Raw genomic sequence first — 26,038 nt, 5'->3', positions numbered from 1 at the left:
TCTCACCTTATCACTTTTCTCTGCATTATCTGAGAGGGAAATTGCAGTAGCACACCATTTATTGTAAGACTGAGATCAACTGCAAAGCCAAGCCTCCACTATCTAAAATACTGAGATAATATTATCGCATAGTGAGAGAATAGTCTTTCATCTTACAGCAAGCTCCAGACCTGCACACGGGATAGTAGAAATACTAGTTGATGGAGAATGTGCCCTCTACCATGGCTTTTCTAGGCAGACTTAGAAAGTGTAGACAGTCATAAGGAAATTTCCTGACATCATTCTTTGTGAAGAAAGATGAGAGATATAGGACAAATCTAATTTGTTCATTCGAGTTTCTTATATTATCCTCCCTCTTGTAATGTACAATTCTACTGATGATATTATATTATAATAATAAAAGTGCATGTATGTCATTAGTGAATACAGGTGATGCAGAATATAATAATCTTTTCCAAAATTACAGTTATTAGTGAGGAAATAATTCTTAAAAGTAATACATATGGAAAGTAATAGGAAGGAAGGAAGGAAGGAAGGAAGGAAGGAAGGAAGGAAGGAAGGAAGGAAGGAAGGAAGGAAGGAGAGAGGAAAGAAAGAAGGAAGGAAGGAGGAAGGAAGGAAGGAAGGAAGGAAGGAAAAAAAAAAAGAAGGAAAAAAGAATGAAGACGGAAGAGAGAGAGAGAGAAAGAGAAAAAAAAGAAAGAAAGAAAAAAAAAAGAAAGAAAAGAAAAAAGAAAGAAAGAAAGAAAGAAGAAAGAAGAAAGAAAGAAAGAGAAAGAAAGGAAAAAGAAAGAAAGAAAGAAAGAGAAGAAGAAGGAAAGAAGGAAAGAAAAAGAAGGAAGAAAGAAGAAAGAAAGAAAGAAAGAAGAAGAAAGAAAGAAAGAAAGAAAGAAAGAAAGAAAGAAAGAAAGGAAGGAAGGAAGGAAGGAAGGAAGGAAGAAAGGAAGGAAGGAAGGAAGGAAGGAAGGAAGGAAGGAAGGAAGGAAGGAGAAGGAAGGAAGAAAGAGAGAGGAAAGAAGGAAAGAAGAGGCGGGGCGCAGTGGCTCATGCCTGTAATCCCAGCACTTTGGGAGGCCAAGGTGGGCAGATCACGAGGTCAGAAGATGGAGACCATCCTGGCTAACACGGTGAAACCCCGTCTCTACAAAAAATACAAAAAATTAGCTGGGCGTGGTGGTGAGCGCCTGTAGTCGCAGCTACTGGGGAGCCTGAGGCAGGAGAAAGGTGTGAACCTGGGAGGCGGAACTTGCAATGAGCTGAGATCGTGCCACTGCAATCCAGACTGGGTGACAGAGTGAGACTCCATCTCAAAAAAAAAAAAAAAAAAAAAAAGGAAAAGAAAAAGAAACGGAAAGGAAGAAAGAAAGAGAGAAAGAGAGAGAATAGGAAAGAGAGAGAGAGAAAGAGAAAGAGAGAGGGAGGGAGGTAGGGAGGATGGGAGGTGAAACGTAGAAGAAAGAAAACTTGTTTAATAGAAAATTGAGAGAATGCAATTTACACATCAATGAGCCATCATATTTTATCTTACAAACTGTTAAATAATTTAAAACACACACAATGTTTTCCCTAGCTATGTGTAAAATGTGCCCCAAATTTAGTGGTGTAAAGGATGGATCATTTTATCATTATGCTCATGGATTCTGTGGGTCAGGTATTCAAAACAAGGCACAGCAGGGACAGCTTCTCTCTGCTCCACAGTGTCCAAGTGCTCAGCTGGGAAGACTCATTCACTAGCAGGTCTGTTTGTTGCCAGTGAATGCTTGTTTTCTGGAATCTCAGATTGGGCTGTCAACCGAACCCCTATATACAGCCTCTCCATGTGACTGTTCGGTTTTCTCACTACATGGTGGCTGTTTTCCAAAACCAAGTGTCCCAAGAAAAGTCAAATCGAAACTCTCTCTGTTTATGCTCTGGCCTTGGAAACCAGCCTGCATTGCTTTTGCTAGTCATGAGTTCTTCCAATATCATGAGGAGAGAAGATAGCCTTGATTTCTTTAGGAGAGGACAGTCAAAGTCACATGCTAAGAAGAATGTGGGGACATTTTGCAGCCATTTTGGAAAATACAATCAGCCACACATACTAATCATGAATTTTGTTGAGGATTCAGGGAAATGAGAGGAATTACAGGTTAGTACTCTCTGTCTGGGAAATGAATGTATGTAGCAGAAGCCTTAAAATGGACATATCTTTTGACAAAATAATTCTAGATTTTGAAGTACTAAATCTGAAAGAAATGATCATGGTTGTTTTTATAAACTACACGTGTCATGACTCAGCAGCCTATGAATAGTTTACTCTTATTTGATCATATGTGAATACTTGTAGAACAAACTTCTAAACCGTAGAATGATGCTACGGCTTGAACGTTTGTGTTCCTCCAAAATTCATGTTGAAACTTATTCTCCTATGCAATGGTATTAAGAAGTGGGGCCTTTAGCAAGTGATTGGGTAATAAGGGTTCCTCCCTCATGAATGGTATTGAGGCCCATGTGAAAGAGGCTTCACACAGGGGTCAGCCCTCTCTTGTTCTTTTGCCTTCTGCCATGTGAGGGCACAAGCTTCCTCCTTCTGCCACAGGTGGATGTGGCAACAAGGTGCCATCTTGGAAGCAGAGAACAGCCCTCATCAGACACCGAACCTGCTGCCACTTTGATCCTAAATGTTCCAGCCTCCAGATCTGTGAGGAAATACATTTCTGTTTAAAATGACCCAGTCTCATGTTTTTGTTAGAGCAGCACAAATAGATGAAGACAGTTGGCCATAAGATTTAGCCCTGTTCAAATGTTGTTGTCCCCACTAAAGTTTTCTGGAGGGTCCTAAAGGTGTGTCCCACAGTGACCATAAGCGAATCTGTTAGCACAGTCCCCACCAGCTCCCCACCATGTTCCTGTTCTTAGGTGCATTCAGTGAGGCACGCTTTAAACACTTGGTAATGATGAAGGTGGTACAGTGAGTTGTTGCAATTATTTTCACTATGCCTTTCTGAACATTCTACATTTTCTACAGTGAATTCATTTGTAATCAGAAACATAGTTATTGAAAAGGAATGAGATTTTCGCGTCTGATCTTATCCTCATTTGTCAACGGTAAAAGATGTTTTGACTTTGTACTTTATAATGCCCTTGCCAGAGGAAATCATATATGGATAGATGAGATAGGTAGATGGATAGATAGACAGGTACAGATATTTACCTTATAAATAAATCTTTATAGGTTTCTCTACATCAACCTATGTAGACTTATTACCTAATCATATGTATGTGTATATTTGTGTATATGTATATATATGTGTGTATATGTATATGACACGTATATCTTTCTAACTGATCCCCCTCACAACAGTCTTGTCCATTTCAACCTGTGTTTCAGACCATATCCAGCCAGAAAAAAGTGTTCTGAAAATGTAAGTTTAATCACATCATATCCCTGTTTAAAGTCGTTCGTTATCGCTGGGATGCAGAGCACCTTTCCTCCACAGCCTGCATTCTTTGCTAGAATCTGCTCCCGACTTGCCGCTTCCCTCCTACCTCTTCCCACCACCGGCACTGCCACAAACCACCCAATATATGTGTAGAATGGCTGTCTTTCGGAAATAATTTGTGCTTTAAAAATTCCTGCACTTTGTCAGCTTCTAGATGTACTTCACTTGGCCCATACTACATTTTAAAAATAATTGTCTTTATTGCTAATGTTAATAAATTGGGACATATTACATTAAAAAATAACTATTTTTTAGATCTCCTTAGAATCTGATACATTGGCTTTGCATTGCCAGGGCCTCCTTGGGATGTGCATGGGATTTCCAGATTACAACAATTGTCATCACTCGTGATGGCCCCTTACCAACTTATGCCACTAACGCACACCACATTCCTAGCCCCATACACGTAGACGTTTGTGACCCTACCAAAAATGAGAATTATTCTCCCTGAATTTTCACCTGAATGTTTGACGTTATTTAGAAGAAATGTAAATGTCACATTTTATTTTGGTTAAGAAAGAATTAAAATCAGTTTCTTGATCCTAAGAAACTGTGATGTTGATAAAATAAATTTAATGTTTTCTTTAGTCATTCTTTTCAGTACTTCTTATAGCCTTTTAAGCTCCACTTTTCAATTGAGCACTTTGTTACATATTTTCTTGCATTGCTTACTAATTTTCTCATAGTGTTAGTTCTGATCCTCCTTCCAGACTCAAAACTCATTGACAGCAGGAGCCATGTCAGGATACTTATACTTAGAAAAGCTCTCAATAAATATTGGTTGATGAAGTGATAGAATGTATCATTCTAACACAGGAAGATATCCTGGGAGAATGGTAGCCTGGTCATTGACAAGACTCATTTAGGACAAGTCAGCCTTTCCTATACCACAGCTCTTCAGGAAAGGCCGTTATCTACTCCCATAAAGCAAGAGAGAGAAAAATAAGCTTTTATATGTTGGAAGCTAAATCTTTCTTCCTGCATTCATTTTCAACATGGAAACTTCTCAAGATAAAAATAGCACCATAGATTCTCTCCTTCCATGGAGAAAAAACCCAAGTTAAAAACTCTCCGTGGGTTCAGTGCTACCTCTCTCTGATGTCACCACGATTTGCATGCCAAAGGGAAGCCTGCAGGCAGAGTGGCCCTCTCTGGGGATGGGTGCAATCCAGAACTGGAAACTGACAGGTATTGGTGAGGATGTAGAGAAGGCTGGCTCTGCAACACCGCTGGCACTGTCTCCAGGCTCTGCAGAAGCTGGGGATCCCCAGGGCAGGCAAGGAACCTGAAGTCAGAAAGGTTGCCATTTGTAAAACCAAAGTCACGGCAGAGCTGAGTTCTTGCTTTAGGAAAATTAACTGGTTGAGGGGATCACAGTCAGAATAATTAAACACTTCTGCTTTGTGCCTTACTTCCCAGTTGACAGAAAGCACTGTAATTTTAGAATCATTTTCTTCTCTCAGATGAAGATATGTTTAAGAGCGAGGTGACAGTTTTCACATGGATGTACAGATTTCTAAAGACAACATCTTTACAGCTACCATTTGTGAAAAATGTATTTGTCAAATTACAGGTAATTAAATTAGTAAGGAGGCATCTGACCTCAGAAAAGAATGCAAATGACAGTTTCCAGTGTGAAATCATTTTCATTGGGACAAGGATATCTTCCTTTTCTCTTTGGCTTGAATGAACATACTGGCCAATAGCAACAGATTTGTTACTCATGAGTGAAGTAAAGGCCTGCCAAGATTCAAAGCAAGCAAATGAGGAAAATGACAGGACAACGGACAAATATTTTAGTGATCTTTGGTCATAGGTGATAGGATTTGTATACATTCCATGAATAATCCAAATATTAAAAATAAACTCATTTCATGTGTGACTAAATGATGAAATAAACTAAATTTTCTCTTTCTAGAATAACTTCTCAAAACAGATACCTTCATAGACTGACATATATACAGGTATATCCTCTCCTTCTCACATAAAGCCTACATTAATACATTTATGTTTGTGTGGCTTTGTGAGAAAAATAAGTGTATCAAATGGCAGGTGGTAGCAAAGAGAGAAAAGTGAAGAAAGGGGCCAGGCACGGTGGCTGACGCCTGTAATCCTAACACTTTGGGAGACTGAGGTGGGCAGATCACAAGGTCAGGAGATCGAGACCATCCTGGCTAACACAGTGAAACCCCATCTCTACCAAAAATACAAAAATTAGCTGGGCGTGGTGGCGCACCCTACGTGTAGTCCCAACTACTCAGGAGGCTGAGGCAGGAGAATCACTTGAACCTGGGAAGCAGAGGTTGTGGTGAGCCAAGATCGTGCCACTGCACTCCAGGCTGGGCTACCGAGGGAGATTCCGTCTCAAAAATAAATAAATAAATAAATAAAGTGAAGAATGGGCTTAGATCCGGGTTTCTCAGTATTGACACTATTGATGTCCAAGCTTGGATCGTTATTTGATGTGGCAGACTGATTTGGTTTGGCTGTGTCCCCACTGAAATCTCATTTTGAATTATAGCTCCCATAATTCCCACATACTGTGGAAGGAACCCGGTGGGAGATAATTGAATCGTGAGGGCAGTTTCCCCCATACTGTTCTCGTGGTAGTGAGTAAGTCTCACTAGATTTGATGGTTTGATAAGGGGTTTCCAGTTTCCCTTGGCTCTCATTCTCTTTGGTCCCAGACCATTTAAGACACCCCTTGCTCTTCCGCCATGATTGTGAGGCCTCCCCAGCCATGTGGAACTGTGACTCAATTAAACCTCTTTCCTATATAAATTACCCAGTCTTGGGTATGTCTTTATTAGTAGCATGAGAACAGACAAATACAATGGCTGTCCCGTGCATTGTAGGATGTTTAGGAGAATTTCTGGTCTCTACTCACTAGATACCAGTAGCTTCGCCTGCCCTCATTTGTGACAATAAAAAATGTCTTTGAACATTGTCAAGTGGGGTCAAAATCACCCTCACTTGCGACTCACTGGCTTAGATGAGCCAGTCCTAGCCCAGTGTTTTTTCTTCTCCCCACAGAATGGTTTTTACTAAATTTCCAATGTAAGCTATTGGAATGTTATTGTGGCCTGATCTCATTCTTCATGTGTAAGAAAACCCCTGGCCAGGCACAGTGGCTCAGGCCTGTAATCCCAGCACTTTGGCAGGTGAGGCGGGTGGATCACGAGGTCAGGAGATGGAGACCATCCTGGCTAACACGGTGAAACCCCGTTTCTACTAAAAATACAAAAAAAATTAGCCGGGCATGGTGGTGGGTGCCTGTAGTCCCAGCCACTCGGGAGGCTGAGGCAGGAGAATGGCATGAACCCGGCAGGTGGAGTTTGCAGTGAGCCGAGATTGCGCCACTGCACTCCAGCCTGGGCGATAGAGCGAGACCCCGTTTCAAAAAACAAAACAAAACAAAAAACCCCTGAGGCCGGGCGTGGTGGCTCACGCCTGTAATACAGCACTTTGGGAGGCCGAGGCGGGTGGATCACCAGGTCAGGAGATCGAGACCATCCTGGCTAACAGAAGGCGGAACTTGCAGTGAGCCAAGATTGCCCTATTGCACTCCAGCCTGGGTGACAGAGTGAGACTGTCTCAAAAAAAAAAAAAAAAAAAAAAAAAAAAGAAAAAGAAAACAGAAAAGAAGAGAAAAGAAAACCCTTGAGAGAATTATTTTATTTAGAATCAGGAATTGTGGTGCTTCCCCTCAGCAATTTATTTGCTTGTCTCGTGCTGACACAGAAATGTGAGATCAGCTGTGTTTCTGACTTATCCTTAACATTAAACTTAATCTCTGTCCTTAGGTAGGTTATAGTCAAACAAAGCAAATGAAACATACATGCTAAATTGTACAATACTATTAAAAAATAGACGGGGCATGCTGGCTCACACCTGTAATCTGAACACTTTGGGAGGCTGAGGCAGGAGGATCACTTGAGGCTAGGAGTTTGGGACCACCCTGGGCAACATAGTGAGACCTCATCTCTAAAAAAAAAAAAAATAGCCAGGTGAGGTGGCATGCAGCTGTAGTCCCAGCTACTTAGGAGGCTGAGGTGGGAGGATTGCTTGAGCCCAGGAGATCAATCTTATAGTGAACTATGATCATGCCACTACACTTCAGCCTTGGCAACAAAGTGAGACCCTATCTCTAAAAAAATAAAATAAATACAGTGATGGCAATGACCACTATGGGAGATTTTAACTGGATGAATTTCTTGTGGAAAATCACTAAAAACGGGTAACATTTAGAAGACATACAAGTTTCCAAAAGACAGTATTAATGTTCTCTGTGCACATTAGGATATAAAGACCAATGGGCCCTGCAGGACATTTAATAAACCATTCAATAAAAGGCCTTAACTGTCAAGCACAGGGATTTGCAAATAGAGAGCTATTAGTTTGTGAAGAAAACACTGCATTATAAAAACATTGTAGGAATACATATACATATATGTATACATACCTATGCATACATATACATATTCCTACAATATCTTTTCCAGATAATAAAAGAGAATAGGAGACATTATATAACACATGTATTATATATACATATATTATATATTTATGTATATGTGTAATGTCTCACTTTCCATTCTTTTTCATCTGAATTTTATGTTTTAAATTTAAACATTTTATGTTTAAAATTTAAATTTATGTTTTAAATTTAGCGATCTTTAACTCACTAATCTTATATTTGAATGTTTCCAAAGAACTTTTAAACCCATCCCAATGGGTTCTTAATAAGTTTTTAAAATTTATTTTTAATTGATGCATAAGAATTGTGTGTATTTATGGAGTACAATGTGATGTTTTGATGCTGGCTTTGTAAAATGAGTTTAGATGTACTTCTTCAATTTTTTGAGATAGTTTGAGAAGGGTTAGTATTATTAGTTCTATAAATCTTGGTAGAATTCTGCTATGAAGACATCTGTTCTTTTCTTTGGTAGGAGATTTTGTTATCATTATTATTCATTCAAGTCTCCTTATTCCTTATTCATCTGTTCAAATTTTCCATTTTGTTTTATTCAGTCTTGGTAGGTTGTTTACATCTAAGAACTTATTTATTTTTCCTGGGTTATTCAACTTTGTGTGTAACTCTAATTATTCATAGTAGTCTCATTATATTTTGTATTTCTGTGGTAATATTCACAATATCTTCTCTTTCATTTCTGATTTTATTTATTTGAGTCTTTTTTCTTTGCTCTTTAGTCTTGTGAAAAGTTTGTCAATTTTGTTTATCATTTCAAAGGACCATTTGTAGTTTAATACGTCTATTATATTGTCTTTCTTGTCTCTTTTTCATTTGTATCTGCTCTGATATTTATCATTTCCGTATTTGCACTGACTTTAGACTTAATTTGTTCTTCTTTTTCTAGTTTTTTGAGGTGTACTATTATTTATTTTTGGTCTTTCTTTTTTGATGTAGGCATTTAATCCTATAAACTTCAATTTTAGAACTACTTTTGCTGCATCCCATAAGTTTTGACATCTTGTGTTTCCATTTTCATTTGTCTTAAGATTTTTTTAATTTTACTTTTAATTTTTTTCTTTGACCCATTGATTGTGGTGAACATTTTGTGTAAGTTCCATGTATTTGCCAAAACATTTCCTGTTACTGATTTCTACTTTTATTTCATTTGTGGACAGATTTCAAGCTTCTTCTTCTTCTTTTTTTTTTTTTTTTTTCTTTTGGAGATAGAGTCTCACTCTGTCGCTCTGTCATCCAGGCTGGAGTGCAGTGGTGCAATCACAGCTCACTGCAAGCTCCACCTCCCGATTCACACCATCCTCCTGCCTCATGCTCCAGAGTAACTGGGACTACAGGTGCCTGCCACCACATCCGGGTAATTTTTTTTTTTTTTTTTTTTTTTTTTTTGTAGTTTTAGTAGAGACGACATTTCACTGTGTTAGCCAGGATGGTCTCAATCTCCTGACATCACGATCTGCCCACCTCGGCCTCCCAAAGTGCTGGGAATACAGATGTGAGCCAACACGCCCAGCCGATTTCAAGCTTCTTAAATTTCTTAAAACTTGTTTGTGGCCTAACATGTGATCTTCCCTGAAGAACGTTTCATGTGCACTTTAGAAGAATGTGTATCCTGCTGCTGCTGGATGGAATTTTCTGCATTTATCTGTTCGGTATATTTGGCCTAAAGCGTTGTACAAATCCACTATTTCCCTACTGATTTTCTGTCTAAATAATTTATCCATTGTTGAAAGTAGGAGTCTTGAATTCATCTATTATTATATTCTTGCAGTGTATCTCATACTTCAGATCTATTAATTTTTGCTTTACATGTTTAGGTGCTCTGATATTGGGTGTACACATACTTAAAATTCTTATGTCCTCTTGATGAATTAACCTCTTTATTGTAATATCATGACCTTCTTTGTCTCTTCTTACAGTTTTTGACTTAACATTTATTTTGTCTGATATAAATATAGCCACCTCTATTTTCTTGTGGTTATCATTTTATTATTATTATTTCCTACCTCTCAGTTTATATGTGCCCTTAAGGCTAAAGTGAATCTCTTGTAGGGAGCATATTATTCAATCTTGTCTTTTTATTCATTCAGCTACTCTAACTCTTTTGATTACAGAATTAAATCCATTTACATTTAAAGTAGTTATTGACAGGTAAGTACTTACTATTGCCATCTTGCTAATTTTTTTTTTCTAGTTTTGTAGTTCTTTTGTTCCACTCTTCCAATCTTGCCACGTTTTCATGTGATTTGTTGCATTTTTGTAGTGATACGCTGTGATTCCTTTTTCTTTTGTGTATGTACTAGAGTTTTTTTTTCTTTGTGGTTACCATGAAGTTTGGATTAAAATGACTTATAGTTACAATGCCCTAATTTAAGCTAATAGTATCTTATCTTCTATTGCATACAAAGAGTCTACACTTTTATTTCTCTCCTGAAATTTTATGCTATTGGTTCATTCTTTACGTCTATTTATATTGTGTATCTGTTAACTAATTGTTTATAGTTATAGTTGTTTTCAATAGTTTTGTCTTTTAATTCTTACACTAAAACTAAGAGTGATTTACATACCACCTTTACAGTATTAGAGTATGTTGAATTTGACTATATATCTACCTTTTCCAGTGAATTTTATACATTAATATGTTTTCACACAGTTACTTATTATCTATTTCTTTTTCTTTTATCTTTTTATACTAAATATTGCTCGCTCGCCCAGGCTGAAGTGCAGTGGTGCAACTTCCGCCTCCCAGGTCCCAGAAATTCTCCTGTCTCAGCCTCCCAAGTAGCTGGGACTACAGACACATGCCACCACACCTAGTTAATTTTTGCATTTTTTAGTAGAGACGGGGTTTCACCATATTGACCAGGCTGGTCTCAAACTCCTGACCTCATGATCGACCCACTTTGGCCTCCCAAAGTGCTGGGATTACAGGCGTGAGCCAACACACCCAGGCTATCTTTCTATTTCAATCCAAATAATGCTTTTAAGCAGTCTGGTAAGGCCAGTCTCCTGGTGATGAACTCTCTCAGCTTATTTGTCTTTGAATATCACTGTCTCTCCTACATTTATGGAGGATAGTTTTACTGGGCAAAATATTCTTGATTGGTTTTCTTTTAAAATTTTGTATATGTCCCTTTACTGTCTTCTTGGTTGCAAGCTTTCTGTTGAGAAGTCTACTGATAGCCTTATGGAATATTCTTTCTATGTGACAAGTTTCTTCTCTCTTCCTTTACTCAAGAGTCTCTTTTCTGTATTTCTTGATTTTTTTTTTTTTTTTTTGAGACGGAGTCTCGCTCTGTCGCCCGGGCTGGAGTGCAGTGGCCGGATCTCAGCTCACTGCAAGCTCCGCCTCCCAGGTTTACGCCATTCTCCTGCCTCAGCCTCCCAAGTAGCTGGGACTACAGACGCCCACCACCTCGCCCGGCTAGCTTTTTGTATTTTTTAGTAGAGACGGGGGTTTCACCGTGTTAGCCAGGATGGTCTCGATCTCCTGACCTCGTGATCCGCCCGTCTCGGCCTCCCAAAGTGCTGGGATTACAGGCTTGAGCCACCGCGCCCAGCCTGTATTTCTTGATTTTTGACAATTTGATTATAATGTGTCTCAAAGTATTCTTTTTTTAAAATTGATCTTGCTAGGAAAGCTTTGAGCCTCCTGAAACTGTATATTCATATCACTCTCAAGATTTGGGAAGTTTTCAGGCAGTATTTATTTAAATAAACTTTCTACCTCTTTGTCTCTTTCTTCTCTTCATGGTATTCCAGTAGTTTGTATGCAGTTGATCTTTCATATTTGCTTGTTCTGCATCCATGGATTCAACCTACCATTGATGGAAAATATTTTTTAAAAACAATAAAAATAATACTAGAAAACAATACAGTATAATAACTATTTACATAACTTTTACATTGTATTAAGTACTATAAGTAATGGAGAGATTATTTAAAGCATTTTGTGAGGATATGCATAGGTTATGTGCAAATACTATGCCATTTTATACATGGGACTTGAGTGTCAGCAGATTTTTATATTTATGAGGGGTTCTAGAACCAATTTCCTGTGAGTACCAAGGGATGCCTATATTCATATGTTTGGTGGTGTTCCATAGGTTCTTATGCTTTCTTCACTCTTTTTCAGTTTTTTTATTGCTCTAATTGGTTACTTTCAAGTGACTTACTTTTGTGTTCACTAACTCTTTCTTCTGCATGATCAAGTCCACTGTTAGAACTGAGTTTTTCAGTTCTGTAATATTATTCATCTGTTCTAGGGCTTCTGTTGAGTTTTTTTATGGTTCCTATTTCCATATTAAACTTCTTTATTTGTTCATTTAATATTTGTATAATTTTATTTAGTTGTCTGTGTATTTTCTTGCATCTCATTGAGCTTCTTTGGGGTAATTCTTTTGAATTATTTTTCAGACAATCCACACATATCCATTTCTTTGGAGTCACTTATTGAAGTTTTATTAGTTTCCTTAGGTGGTATAATGTTTGTGTGATTATTTGTTATCTGTGTAGCTTTGCATTGATGTCTATACATTGAAAGGAGCAAATTCATCTCTCAGGCTTTACAGACTGGATTTGCCAAGTTAAGATCCTCTCCTACTGGGTCTTTGGATTAAGGAGATGGCCTCTGGGATTGCAGTAGGCAGTAGAGTGGTGTTGGATCCAGGTCATGTGGCTGATATTGGGTCTGCAGTAGACACCATAATCAACAGGCCTCTTTCCAGGGGTTCTCATGGGCATGGGTTCTATCTGGTCCCTGGGTGAACTGGACCATCTCTAAGTTCTCAGTCAAGACCCTGGAGCTGGTGTTGATATGATGTACTGCTTCAGAATTTGCCTAGTATGCTGATGAGTGTGGCCTTTTCTGAGTCTCTGAGAGAGCTCCTGTTGGATCACTGGTTGGATGATCTGCCCTGGGCTGGTTGTACTGCCCTGGTCCATGATTTGAGATGGCTGGAATTAAGATACAAAGTTGTTTCAAGGCCCGCAGCTGAGACTGAGAAGTTCAGGTCTGTCTCTAGGATCGTAACTAGGCATATCTCCTGATGGGTTCCTGGGTTAGCAGTCTTATTTTTAGACTCTAGTTGAGAAAGACTGGAGCCAATTTTTAAGGGTTATTCAAAATCTATAATGGGACCAAAGTCAGGGCATTACCTATAGGGTCACTGCTAGACGTGTCTCCCTCTGGGTCCTCAGGCAAGCAGAACCGTTATCAGTCTCTATACAAAAGGGGCATAAGATCCAGGGTCATTTGAGAATCCACTTTGGGAAAAAGTTTGGCAAGCCTCCCATGGAAACTCAGGTGGTCATGTCTCCCAGTAGAATCTTAGTTGGGCAGAACTGCTTCCAGACCACAGCTGGGAGGGGCTAATTAACTCAAGCTTCAGGGCTAATTCACAATATGCTGTAAGACTGATGTTGACAAGCCTGACCTGGTGGCATGGGTGGGTGATATTCCCAGCCAGTTCCCTAATCAGGGAACTGCACTCTCAAAATGAAACTTGTAGGTTTTGAGCTACTCAAGGATTTCACAATGTCCTGCCTGAATCCCAAGGCTCCCACAAAGAGATTTTTGTCTGCGGATGGGTGCAGAATTCTTGTCATTGGGGAAAAGAGGGGGTGACCTCCTATTTTGCTATCTTACTCATGTCCCCAAGATCTTAATGAGTTCTTAATATCATATATTTTATATTTTTTATTTTATAGTATCCTTTCAATTACTTTTAGTAAGTTCTGGTTCTTTGTTGAAAATCCTCTAAATGTTTATATATTTTTACATTCTTTCTTCTATTTTCTGAATGTACCCAACAGTTACTTTAAATTCATTGTCAATTAATACAGCAGTTGGATCACAAGTTGCTGTTGTGTTCTTCCCTGTTATTTACGGTTTATGCCATCTTATTCTTGATGTAGTGGATTTATTGCAGTCAAGACCCTGAGTTTTACCCCTCCCTCTGTCCTCACACTTCACCTTTTAACTTCCCAGTTTCCTTCCATTGGGCAGAGCGTTCTGCCACTTGAATCTAGGAGTAGCCACAGGGCTGACTTTGGCCATGTTAGCAAAATGGCACAAGCAGAGGCTTGAAAAAGTGCCTGTATGTTTCTTCTTGCCATTTTGCTCCTCTGCCCGTGTCACAAGAATAGGGACACAGGAGCTTGCTGGGGAATGAGGCACAAGGAGCAAAGCCAAATCCACCAGTTTATTCCAGCCAAGTCAGACATCTCTCAGTCAACTGGCAGTCAGGGAAAACTCTGAAAACTGCCCATTTGAGGTTAGTCAAACTCACTGACTCTAGAACTCATGATTTATGTAATTATTGTATGGCCTTAAAGCTGAGTATTTATTTATTTATTTATTTTGGTGCATAGCATTATTGTGACAATATAAAACTGATACTTTTAATATATTCATTACATTTTAGTTGTGTGCTAGATATGGTTTATTTTTAAAAAATTAGAAGCGTCAGATGGTGATATCTACAACAGAGAATCAACACTTTGCTAATCAAAGACTAGGGGCTCATTATCTTGTTTGTTACGGACTTAGCTGGATCAAGGCTGGGTTAAAGTTTCATTAAAACTTTGCCTAACTCTGGTTAGTTCCTGTCCCCAAGAACATGGATTCCAAGGGTTTATTTGAAATCACAATGTCTTCGGCTCCTCGCTACCCAGAAATCTGGAATTTTGGCTTTGCTTCTCAGCGAAATCAGACATCTCTTGGTCAACTACCAGTCAAGGGAGACTCTGAAAACGCCCATTTGAGGTTAGTCCAACTCGTTGACTCTAGAACTTATGACTTATGTAATTATTGTGTGACCTTAGAGCTGAGTAGTTCGTTTTTTGTTTTTCTTTTTTATTGTTTTTTGTTTTGTTTTGTTTTTTTGAGATTGATAGGCTTCCTCCATGAACAGCTTCAGAATGTGACAAATGCCTTAAAGGAGAGGCCTGCTGGGAATTTAAAGTCCCTCAAATCTCTAATTTTGTCAAGTCTAGCCACCAATGGTTCTACTGTTTCTATCTTCCCAAAAAGGGTTCCTCTAGAGTTAGATCATGTAGCTGTGTCCGTATCAGCAGAAACTCCAGGATATAAACAATTGGAGATTTTCATTTTTTTAAGTTTTATTTTACTTTTAATTGACCAATAGTAATTGCATATATTTATGGTGTACAAATTGATATTTTGATAGATGCATGCATTGTAGAATGATCAAATCAGGGTAATTAGCATACCTCAACCTCAAATATTTGTGTTTTCTTTGCAGTGAGAACATTTAAAATGATCTAGTTTCACTATAAATGTACAATACATTCTTATCAAATATAGTTACCTTGTTCTGCAAGAGAACACCAGAATTTCTTCCTCCAACTAACTTTAGCTTTGTGCCCATTGACCAACATCTCCCCTTCCTCCATCTACCTCCTATTTCCTGCATCTGGTAACCACTTGCTACTTGCTATTTCTGTGAATTCAACTCTTTTAGATTTCACATACAAGTGAGATCATGAGGTATCACTTTTCATTCAACACTTATTATTATTCTTAGAGCATCCTCCTGGAAGACCTTTGTCTGCCAAGCATTTTGAAACTTCACATTATGGAGCTATTATAGCTTAGCTTTTTAGCCACCCCAGAGGGCCTCAGGCCCAGGCAGAGAACTGTTGTAGGGGTGGGGCCACTGCAGAGAACCTGACTAGGGCAATTTACAGTGGTGTTTTGGGGAGAGAACCACCTCAAAGAGCCTCAACTAGGGCAATGTCAGGTGGAACTATGGACCCAGGGTCACCTCCTTGATTCGTGGGGCCACTGGTGTGCAACTCATGGGCTGTGCCTAAATGCCATGGGGTGGGGCCACTCAGAGTTTTGGGAGTCTAAACCTCAGAAAATTCTTTCAGAACATGAGATATGGAGTCAAATAAGTTTATTCTCAAGCCTTAATATTTAATGTTGCTCGCCCAACAGGATTTTGAACTTGGGATTATTAATAGTTATCTCTTTCTTCCTTCCTATGTATCCCTTTTAGAATGGGAATCTCCAGGCCGGGCATGGTGGCTCACGCCTGTAATCCCAGCACTTTGGGAAGCCGAGGCGGGTGGATCACAAGATCAGGAGATCAAGACCATCCTGGCTAACACGGTGAAACCTTGTCTCTACTAAAAATATAAAAACTTAGCCGGGTGTGGTGGCAGGCGCCTGTAGTCCCAGCTACTCGGGAGGCTGAGGCACGAGAATGGCGTGAACCCGGGAGGCGGAGCTTGCAGTGAGCAGAGATCACGCCACTGCACTCCAGTCTGGGAGACACAGCAAGACTCCATCTCAAAAAAAAAAAAAAAAAAAAAAAAAAAAAAAAAAAAAAAAAAAAAAATAGAATGGGAATCTCCATCCTATGCCTGTTTCACTGTTGTATTTTGGAAGCCATAACTTGTTTGATTTCATAAGCTCACAGCTTGAGACAAATTTGCCTCAAGATGAATCATTTCTTGAGTCTTATCTATATCTGATTTAGATGACATTTGGATGAGACTCTGAACTTCTTTAGACTTTTGAGCTGATACTGGCTATTGTGATGGAATGAATACATTTTGCATGTGAGAAGGACACAAATTTTGGAAAGCTAGGAGTGGAATGGTATGGTCTGAACATTGGTTTCACCCCCAAAACTCATATATTGAAACTTAATTTCCAATACAGTAGTATTAAGAGGTGGGTCCTTTAAGAGATGATTAAATCGTGAGGGGTCCTCCCTTGTGACTGGAGTTAGTGTCCTTCTATAGGAGATCTAAGAGAATTTATTCACTCCTTCTGCCATGTTGTGACACATAGCAGGTGCCTCTGTGACAAACTAGGCCCTCTCTAGGCCCTGAATCTGCCAGCACCTTGATTTTGGACTTCCAAGACTCCAGAACTATCAACAAAAAACTCTGCTGTTTGTAAATTACACAGTCGCAAAGATACTGTTATAGCAACCCAAATGGACTGAGACACAAGTATTTAGCTAATACAACAATAACAGTGTGTGGGGAAAACAGCTTAATAAGTAATAAATTGAAAGAGAAAATATTTGGTTAATTCTTTTCCTAAGTATATTGGGTATGAAAAACAAATTCACGGGCTCCCATTGTTCAGGTACAATTTCCTCTCCATGGGTTTTGTAAACTCTCTGTAAAACATTGACAATTGATGGAAGTTAAGAAAGCAAAAAACACGTTTTTTTAATTTAGAAACAAAAATCTCATACTATTTGAACAATATTACTCATTAGATTTCCTCCTTGCATCTTTAGATAGCATCCTGCACTCCATGACCATGTACTGAAGCTATGTCATGGTTTTGTTGATTGTTATTTTTCTGGGTCTTGGATTCTACTTTTGCAATGAACCCCTAGCTTAGGTAACATCAATCTGATATCACTGGGTTTTGTGGTAAAACTATACTATATAATCTTTACTTTTAAATGCTGACATCTTTTCACAAAGAAACCAAAAGTTCAATGTCATCCTTAAGACATTAGGCAAAAACCTGGGCCAATGACATATGATAAATGTCAGAATCTCAAAGGAAAACATTTGCTTCCATTTTTAGCTGTTTAATTAGGCTGCGTTGACAGGGAGGCAAGGGGTATAGTATAAGGGGTTTGGAGTCTGAAGATCCATTTCTGAGTCTGGAGTCTGTAGGCTTGGACACATTTTATGATCTTGTAAAACCGGAGTTTCCTCAACTGGAAAATGGAAGCTATGAAGTTGTGATGGGAAGATTTAAGTAAGATAATAGAAACAAAAATATGCTATACAAGTGTTAAAGTTATTAATTAAAATATTAAAAATTGCCCAATTCCCCAATGCAAAAAGAACTAATTTGGTGAAACACTGTCCTTTGTGTACCACAGAAAATCCTGTGCTGAGGGGCTTCCCCATTGAATGGGAACAGGATGTGGAGCTTCATTCAGAGGAGGGAAAGTTCACAATGTAGTTGACAGAGTCAGCGCACTATGAAGTATTTAGAAACCATCCATCACCAAAGAGGGATTGTAATTTTAGAACTTTTCAGAAACGTAATTTCTTAGTACAACTTTGCAATAAAATAAACTTAAACAACAAAAGAATGTAAAATACCTGATCCAGGACAGCAAAGGCAGTCCTGTGACTTGCTGATTCAGAAGTACTCATGCTACTTTATGAGACACATGTAAGTTGCAGAGATTTATTAAATACTAATACTTTGAATAAATAGGGACATAAACATCCCTGCAGAATTGTGGAATATGATGTATTTTAAAACACAGTTTTGCCTGTGACTATAAAACATGCATAAATTAGGTTGGAAACTGGGGCCGGGTGTGTGGCTCACGCCTGTAATCCCAAAACTTTGGGAGGCCGAGGCGGGTGGATAACGAGGTCAGGAGATTAAGACCATCCTGGCTAACACAGTGAAACCCCGTCTCTACTAAAAATACAAAAAAATTAGCCAGGCCATGGTGGCGGGCACCTGTAGTCCCAGCTACTAGGGAGGCTGAGGCAGAAGAATGGTGTGAACCCAGGAGGCAGAGCTCGCAGTGAGTCGAGATTGCACCACTGCACTCCAGCCTGGGTGACAGAGTGAAACTCCATCTTAAAAAAAAAAAAAAAAAAAATAGGTTGGAAAAGTTGAGGCGGTGGTGAGTGTTTTGAAACGTTAGAGATTGCACATTTACAAATCCACCATCTAGAAATATGATTTTGAGTGTATATGTAGTTTAAATATATAATTATACTTATTTCCTTGCACATGCAACACCCAGTTCAACAGATATTTATTTTCTAGGACCTGGAGAGTTAAGATGAAAACTACCTTGATCATGACATGTAAGGGTTTAAAGTCCCAGTGGGATGTGAACTTCTAAATAGATAGTTCTAATTACTGTGATGGGAAATGGGGGTCCTGTATGATGAGCTTAGACTACAGAGAAGAGGAGCATCTCTCCTGAATGGCCTAGAGAGAACATTCAGTAGAAGTGAAGGTGTAACAATATGGGTCTCTGGTGAAAGGATTCTGGAGTTTGAGATATAAAAAGGGGTTTGGCCTGGCAAGGGGATACAGGGAGAAATTTTGAGTTACACAACTGCAGTTTATTAGAAATAGAAGGGTAAAAGATAATCATACACCGGCAGAAACCAAAACACAAATATTTATGTCTAAACATAAACTGTTTAGAAACTTGTGCATGAAAGTTGATATGTGCTTTATTCATAATAGCTGAAAACTGGACATAACCCAAATGTCCATCATCACGTGAATGAATAAACACATTGTGTTATGTCTGTGCAGTGGAATACTATTCACCCTGAAAAGGAATTATTTGTTGAAACATTCAATGACTTCAATGAGACTAACAATACTTTTGTTAAGTTAAATGAGCTAAACACAAAAGATAGCATAGTACATGGCTCCATATACATAAGGTTGTAGACAAACAAGTCTATAGGTTCAGAAAGTAAACCTGTGGTTGTCTCTGAACAGGCACGTGAGAGGTGTGAGGTAGGGGAAAGGGAAGGACCCTACAGGGCACAAGGAAATCTTTGGTGTTGACGGATGTGTTCATTATCTTCATTGCAGTGATAGCTTCTTGGGTGTACCCTTATAGCAAAATTCATCAAACTGCAAGACTTAAATATGTTTCGTTTATTGTACATAAATTTTACTTCAAGACTGAAAAAAGTTTTAAGCAATAGAGATGATTAAAATGATTTAAGCAGTAAAGTCATATGGGAAGTTTTAGATTTTGGAAGTTAATGATGTTTTTCTGGTTTTTGGTTTGGACAATGAAGACCGGGCAAATGGTAATTGTTATAAACCTATTCTCTTCTTGTCTATAGTTTATCCATAAATGAAGCTAATTCAATGCACCATCCAAGTCATTAGAGGCCATTGTCCAGTTAGCTCATAAATATTCCTTCTTGTCTATAGTTTATCCGTAAATGAAGCTAATTCAATGCAGGGCTACCTGTTTCTATTAGAGAGTAATTTGCCAATTTAGTTATAAATAGGGCAACTGCAGACTAAGTGTTAGGATAGGCTTAATATTTCATCAAAATGAGATCTATTGGTTTATGTCTCCAGATGTTGCCTTGTTCTTCTCTGCCACTGTGAACATCATAACTTTCAGTGGCTCTAACAATTTACAACACTGTGTCAGGACTGTGGAGGAATGAGGGACTCCATCTAAGGCACCATCCAAGTCATTAGAGGCCATTGTCCAGTTAGCTCATAAATATTCCTTCCTGTCTTAAAAGGAGTGAAAAATAGTGACATTCATTGAGTATTTACTGATGGCATTATAGCCCTTCATCTTCACCACCCTGTGAAGCATGTATCTTTATTATCCCTATGTTACACAAGAGGAGACAGACTTAAAGATGTTTAGCCACTGGTTCTAGTTCATGTCTAGATTATGTTGACCCGATTTGAGCCTGGCAATGTGATTCTCAAGACATGATTTCCCTAACTTTTCCTGCCCCGTATGTCTATATCCCAACAATTTTCTTCAAGAAATGGTCATTTGTGGGTATTGTAGTAAAAGAACGTAATGCCTTTATATATTTAGCTTCTATAAACAAAGCAAGTGGCACCGAGAAAGGAAAAGTGCCAAAATCATAGGTAAACTTTATGTATTTACTGGGCCTAGGATTTCAAAATCCTGCCATGTTTTATCCAAGTAATTTCTCTGTGCTTTGAAGCAAGAGCAGTGATGATGTCACGACCTGGTGCCTGCACAGAATCCTAGAATGTTCAGAATCCCTTAAGAGATGCTGCCAAGTATGTTTGCTTATTCACTTCATTTACAAACAAAAAGCTGTCAGGTCAGATACTATATGCAGGGCTTAAAATGAAAAAGCGAAAGAAAATAAGAGCGCTCAGGTATTTTTGATGACGCTCTTCAGTTTTCACAGGGAACAAATACAATCTTACACTGCTTTAAAATCAGATATATAGATTTGTACAGATATCATCTATTTGAATGTCTTTCTGCACATTTTTATGCACATGTATACCTCAAAATAAAAACCAATTTACAATCTTCCTATATTTTTCATTATAAAGTATATGTTCTGCTTACATGGTGTTCAATTGTAAAAATGGGTGAAGTGCTTTGCCTTTGAGTATCTGTAAAGACGGAAGTCTGAATACCTGGGAATTATTTGCTACTCTTTGTTGAATGGTATGTTTAATTGTTATTGGCCAACATGGAACCTATTTGTCTTTTTTTTTTTTTTTCCAACTAAGCTGGAAGGACATTTGGACTTTTCTAGGACTCTAAATGGCATTCTCACATCTAATAATATCACAATGATTTAGAGTAAGAATAATTCTAGTCTCACATAAATTTTTAAAAATTGTTTTCTGATAATCCTCCATGTTGAGAAAATCATTTTATGAACTTTTATGCATAAAATTGAAGATTTTATATATAACAAATTTTATAAATATATATATTATAAATGTTATATATAATATAAATTTTGTTACACATATAACAAAATTTTAAACTTTTAAAATGTGATGCTTCCTATGGAATGGAGATTATTTTAATGTTTTCTTTCTGATTTTCTGAGTATTTTCTCCTTTGTACGATGTGGTACACAGATGCATCCTTTTAGGTTGGGAGAGCTGTCTCCATGCTGGCTGTGAGGGGCCAGGGCTGCCATGTGCTCTCTTCCCTGGAGCCTGCTGCTGCTGTTAGTGAAGTTTCCCACTCCCAGCTTGTTCTCTTCTCATTCTTGCAGAAACAGCGGTATAAGAAAATCCTCTGGGCTGTTTTTTTTTTTTTTTTTTTCTGGAGGAGAAAAGAATGTATTCTCAGTAGTTGCTTTTGGAAAACATTGCAGTAGCTGATTTTAAAAATACTGAGTTATGTGAAAGGAATCCCCATGCTGACAAGAGAAGGTTTCATAAGGTTAAATACCTCTTCTGAAATGTCGTGGATGTAGTGGAAACATGGGACTCACTTTTTTCCAGTTATCTCATCAGATCCTTGTTTTGCTATTGTTAATACCCACGGTAGCTCACGCCTATAATCCCAGCACTTTGGGAGGCCGAGGTGGGTGGATCACCTGAGATTGGAAGTTTGAGACCAGCGTGGCCAACATGGTGAAACCCCATCTCTACTGAAAATAAAACAAATTAGCCAGGCGTGGTGGCGCATGCCTGTAATCCCAGCTACTTGGGAGGCTGAGGCAGGATAATCACTTGAACCTGAGAGGCAGAGGTTGAATTGAACCAAGATTGCCCCACTGCACTCCAGCCTGGTCAACAAGAGTGAAACTCAGTTTCAAAAAAAAAAAAAAATTACCGACAAGGTTTCATAAATTATTATTATTGTTACTATTTAGCTTTAAATACTGCCAAGGTTTCATAAATTAATATTATTATTATTATTGCTATTTAGCTTTGAACACAGATGCCATGCTTGTCCAATCTTACAGGTAGCTCTGAAGGTTCTGGCTGGTGAGATTTTCACAACTAGTCTTGTGTTTAGCCCAAAGTGCTGATTGTTTCTGTGTAAACTGCTGGTGGACATATTGAACTAACTTCTCCATAATATGAATTTGCAAATTTGTTCTTCGGGGAATAATTGGATACAATTCAACGTGATTTTCTCTCCTCTCTCCTTTTTCTAATTTTTGCTCAGAATAAAATGGCAAACTAATAACGCATTATTTTTTTGGAGCCATCTGCATGATTCATTTGACTCACCCAATAACCATATAAGAAGCATTGGAATAGTATTGATTTCCTTATTCCCAGGGTCTTCCATGAAGTCAAAGGATGCTGAATTAATTTCCTAAAGTCACAAATAAAACTAGGGAAGAGCCAAGGACTCCCAGCTCAGACATTTCTAACATTTATTTCCCTACATTTTTTCAGCTCTAGATATTGGACTAGAATCTGATCTGGATTGGCTGAAAAACGTAATTTCCATGCAACTATATGATTGCAGCAGCGACATCTTGAGATGTTTCTGGTCAGAGGAAGACACCAAGGGGCTAATATTTGTTGGACCCTCTAAATACTGGCAGTTATTTTATATAATTCTTACAATAGCACGTGAGATTACTGTTATGATGTTCCTTTCATAGGTGAGAAAACCTGAAACAGGTCGACTTGCCAGACATCATGTAGCCTTTGAATAACAAGGATGGAATCAAACCCACACCATGCACTGTGTCATTTGCCTATGACATTTGGAAGGCAATACTAGCAACGTTGTTGAGCATGTTGGGATTGTAGGTGGGCTTAGACCAAGTTATCTGCCACACCGTTTTATGCCATGTCAGGTCTTCAGTGCTGCAAACTCAGCTTTGCATAATTTAATCTAAGCACTAGTGGAATTAAGAAAACTCATAAAGGGTTGGAGAGGTGCTCCTGCCAACCGTCATTCCGTTTATGGGCCTTTCCAAACTGGACCTATTAAAATTCTGAAGAAATTTTATTGCCAGATCATTTCACTCAAAATGTCTGAATATCAAAGCCACAAAACACATTTTCTTTCTAGAATGTATGTCTCATTATGGTCTATCTGTGTCTTCTACATAGTAAGTGCTCAGTAAATGTTGATGACTTAATGAACTTAATTTCCCTAAATTAGAAGGGAGGAAAATTAATGTAGTATGTATACAGTTAATCTATGGTAACCTTGATTGCTAAAGTCAGGAACCTTGTCTACTACTACACAAAAAGCCATTGTCAGACCTGAGCACACACTTCTGATTTTCAGTTCCCTGGCTATGACCACTAATCCACAGCTCTTCCTTTTCTATTATTTCACAAAGTAACTCATATGTAATACACGGCAAATGTGGACAGCAACATGAATTAAGTAAATGTCAGCTGTAAACCTTGCACTGTTCTCTTTGGAGAAAGGCAGATTCATATGCGAGATCATTCTGGGTCAGATCTCACTAACACTCTGGCCATTCATGCGTGTGTCACGGCCCCACAACCTGGACAGTTTCATTGCTGCATCGAGGGCATAATGAACAGGCTTCTGTTTCACGGGTAAGTTCCCAGGAGAAAATCGCGTATTGTTCATAATGCTATGCTTATTCCAATAAAATTTATAAAAATACTTCTTTCTCCCATCCCACAGCTTTCTTGGATGCCTGTGAGTTATAGTAAGAATGTTTTATATGTCAGGTCAACATGTAAATCCATCTGCAATCACTTCTTGGATGAAAACCAAGATTTAAGTGCTATTAAAATAAATATTTAAGTTTATTTATGAATTATGTAGTTTAATCTCTGTAGGATACAAAAACCATTAAAATTATATTTTAATGCATGGCTAAAGATACATGAAACAAGTTTATAATAACTATAGATCAATAATTCTTTCTGATTATGCAAAATTATCTTTCCAACTTTTATAAGTAAGTAGCAAATTTATTTATACACTGGTTAAATTTATACTTATTTTTAATTGAGAAATTAAACTTTACAACAATATTTAGCACTTCCAATAACTAATTATTTTGTTCTAATTTATTATATTATCTTAGCAGGCTCACATTTTATTAATTCACTTAGAAACCAATTTATTTATGGCCTACTATATACAAAATTGAATACTGGGCACATGGGCACAAAGTTGATGCTGATCAAGTCTGAAGGAAAAATGTATCTCTCATTATTTACTTAATATCTTTATTTTATAATTTGCAATCTAAGAATATAAAAAAATTCCTGACTCTTATTTTTTAAAATTATGTGTATCTGTGTTGTGAGTGAATATTTGTGGATGTCAGAATCCTTTCATATAACCTCTTGATATATATATTAGTCAAAAACAATGACAACAAAAACACAAGAGAAAAACAAAACAAATAAAATAAAGTTCTTTTTACCTTTCTTATAATTTGGGGTAGAATTTTCACTTTGTTACTCTGAAATCTTAGAGAATATTCAAGTATCCAGATTTGTAATACAACTTTTTAGGCAGGAACACAGCAACCTCTCAGATATATGAGACTATCTGATTACAGAATTCTTCTCTTTTTGAGATTGTATATCTAAGGCTAAAGCCAAGGTACACTCTGTGTTGTTAAAAATATGTTTCTCTAGCTGGATGTGCTGCTGCATACCTGTGCTCCCAACTGCTCAGGAGGTGGAGGCAGGAGGATCACTTGAGCTCAGTCAGAGCAACATAGCAAGACTCAGTCTCGAAAATAAATTTATACATTTTTCTATGGAGAGTAACACACTTAGGTATGCATTTTAGAAAGACTGATTGTTTCAGAACACAGAATGAAGCTAACCCAGATGGAAAGCAAAGATAATGATGAAAAGATTCATGTGGTAATCTAGGCCAGAAAGGACATTGGCTTGGACAAAGGAAGTGCCCATTTGGTTGGCAATGAGAAGACAAATTTTAAAAGTATTTGGGACTCATACTATGCACAAAATTAACTCAAAGTGGATCATAGGCCACAGTGTAAGAACTAAAACATATACAGCTCCAAAAAACAAAAATGTAGTGAAACTTCATAACCTTGGGTTAGGCAAAGTCATCTTTGATAGGATAATGAAAACACAGGAAACAAAAGAAAAAATAAATACATGAGATCATCATTTGTTAAAAATTTGTGTTTCAAAGGCTACCATCAAGTAAAAAGACAACCACAGAATGAGGGACAATGTTTTCTAAGCATATACATGAGACTCGTAGGTAGAATATATAAAGAACTCTTACAAATCAACAATAAAAATTCAAAGGACACAACTTAAAAATGGTCAAAGGATCTGAATAGACATTTCTCCAAAGAAAATATACAACAACCAACGTAGTACTTGAAAACATGCAGGACATAGTTAACCATCAGAAAAATGCAGACCAAAACTGCAATGAGATACTATTTCATACCTACTAAGTTGGCCATAATAAAATCAGACAACCACCAGTGTTTGTGAAGAGTGGGGAAATTGGAACTCTCATAGACTGCTGGCAAATGTGTAAAAGGGTGCAATTACTTTGGAAAACAGTCTGGCAATCTCTCAAAAGGTTAAAAATAGAGTGGTAATGGTAATATGACCCAG

The 26,038-nt window shown here is 37.9% G+C and overlaps 1 pseudogene; it reads right to left on the bottom strand.

Moving 5' to 3' along the window:
- Positions 1-4,542: 4,542 nt before the first annotated feature.
- Positions 4,543-26,038, bottom strand: part of LOC115900324 — a 142,796-nt pseudogene continuing 121,300 nt past the window's right edge.

The sequence above is a fragment of the Rhinopithecus roxellana genome, chromosome 11 (assembly GCF_007565055.1).
Source record: "Rhinopithecus roxellana isolate Shanxi Qingling chromosome 11, ASM756505v1, whole genome shotgun sequence".
Taxonomy (NCBI): domain Eukaryota; kingdom Metazoa; phylum Chordata; class Mammalia; order Primates; family Cercopithecidae; genus Rhinopithecus; species Rhinopithecus roxellana.
The sequence above is the reverse complement of the archived record's forward strand: the minus strand, read 5'-3'. Positions and strand labels throughout refer to the sequence as shown.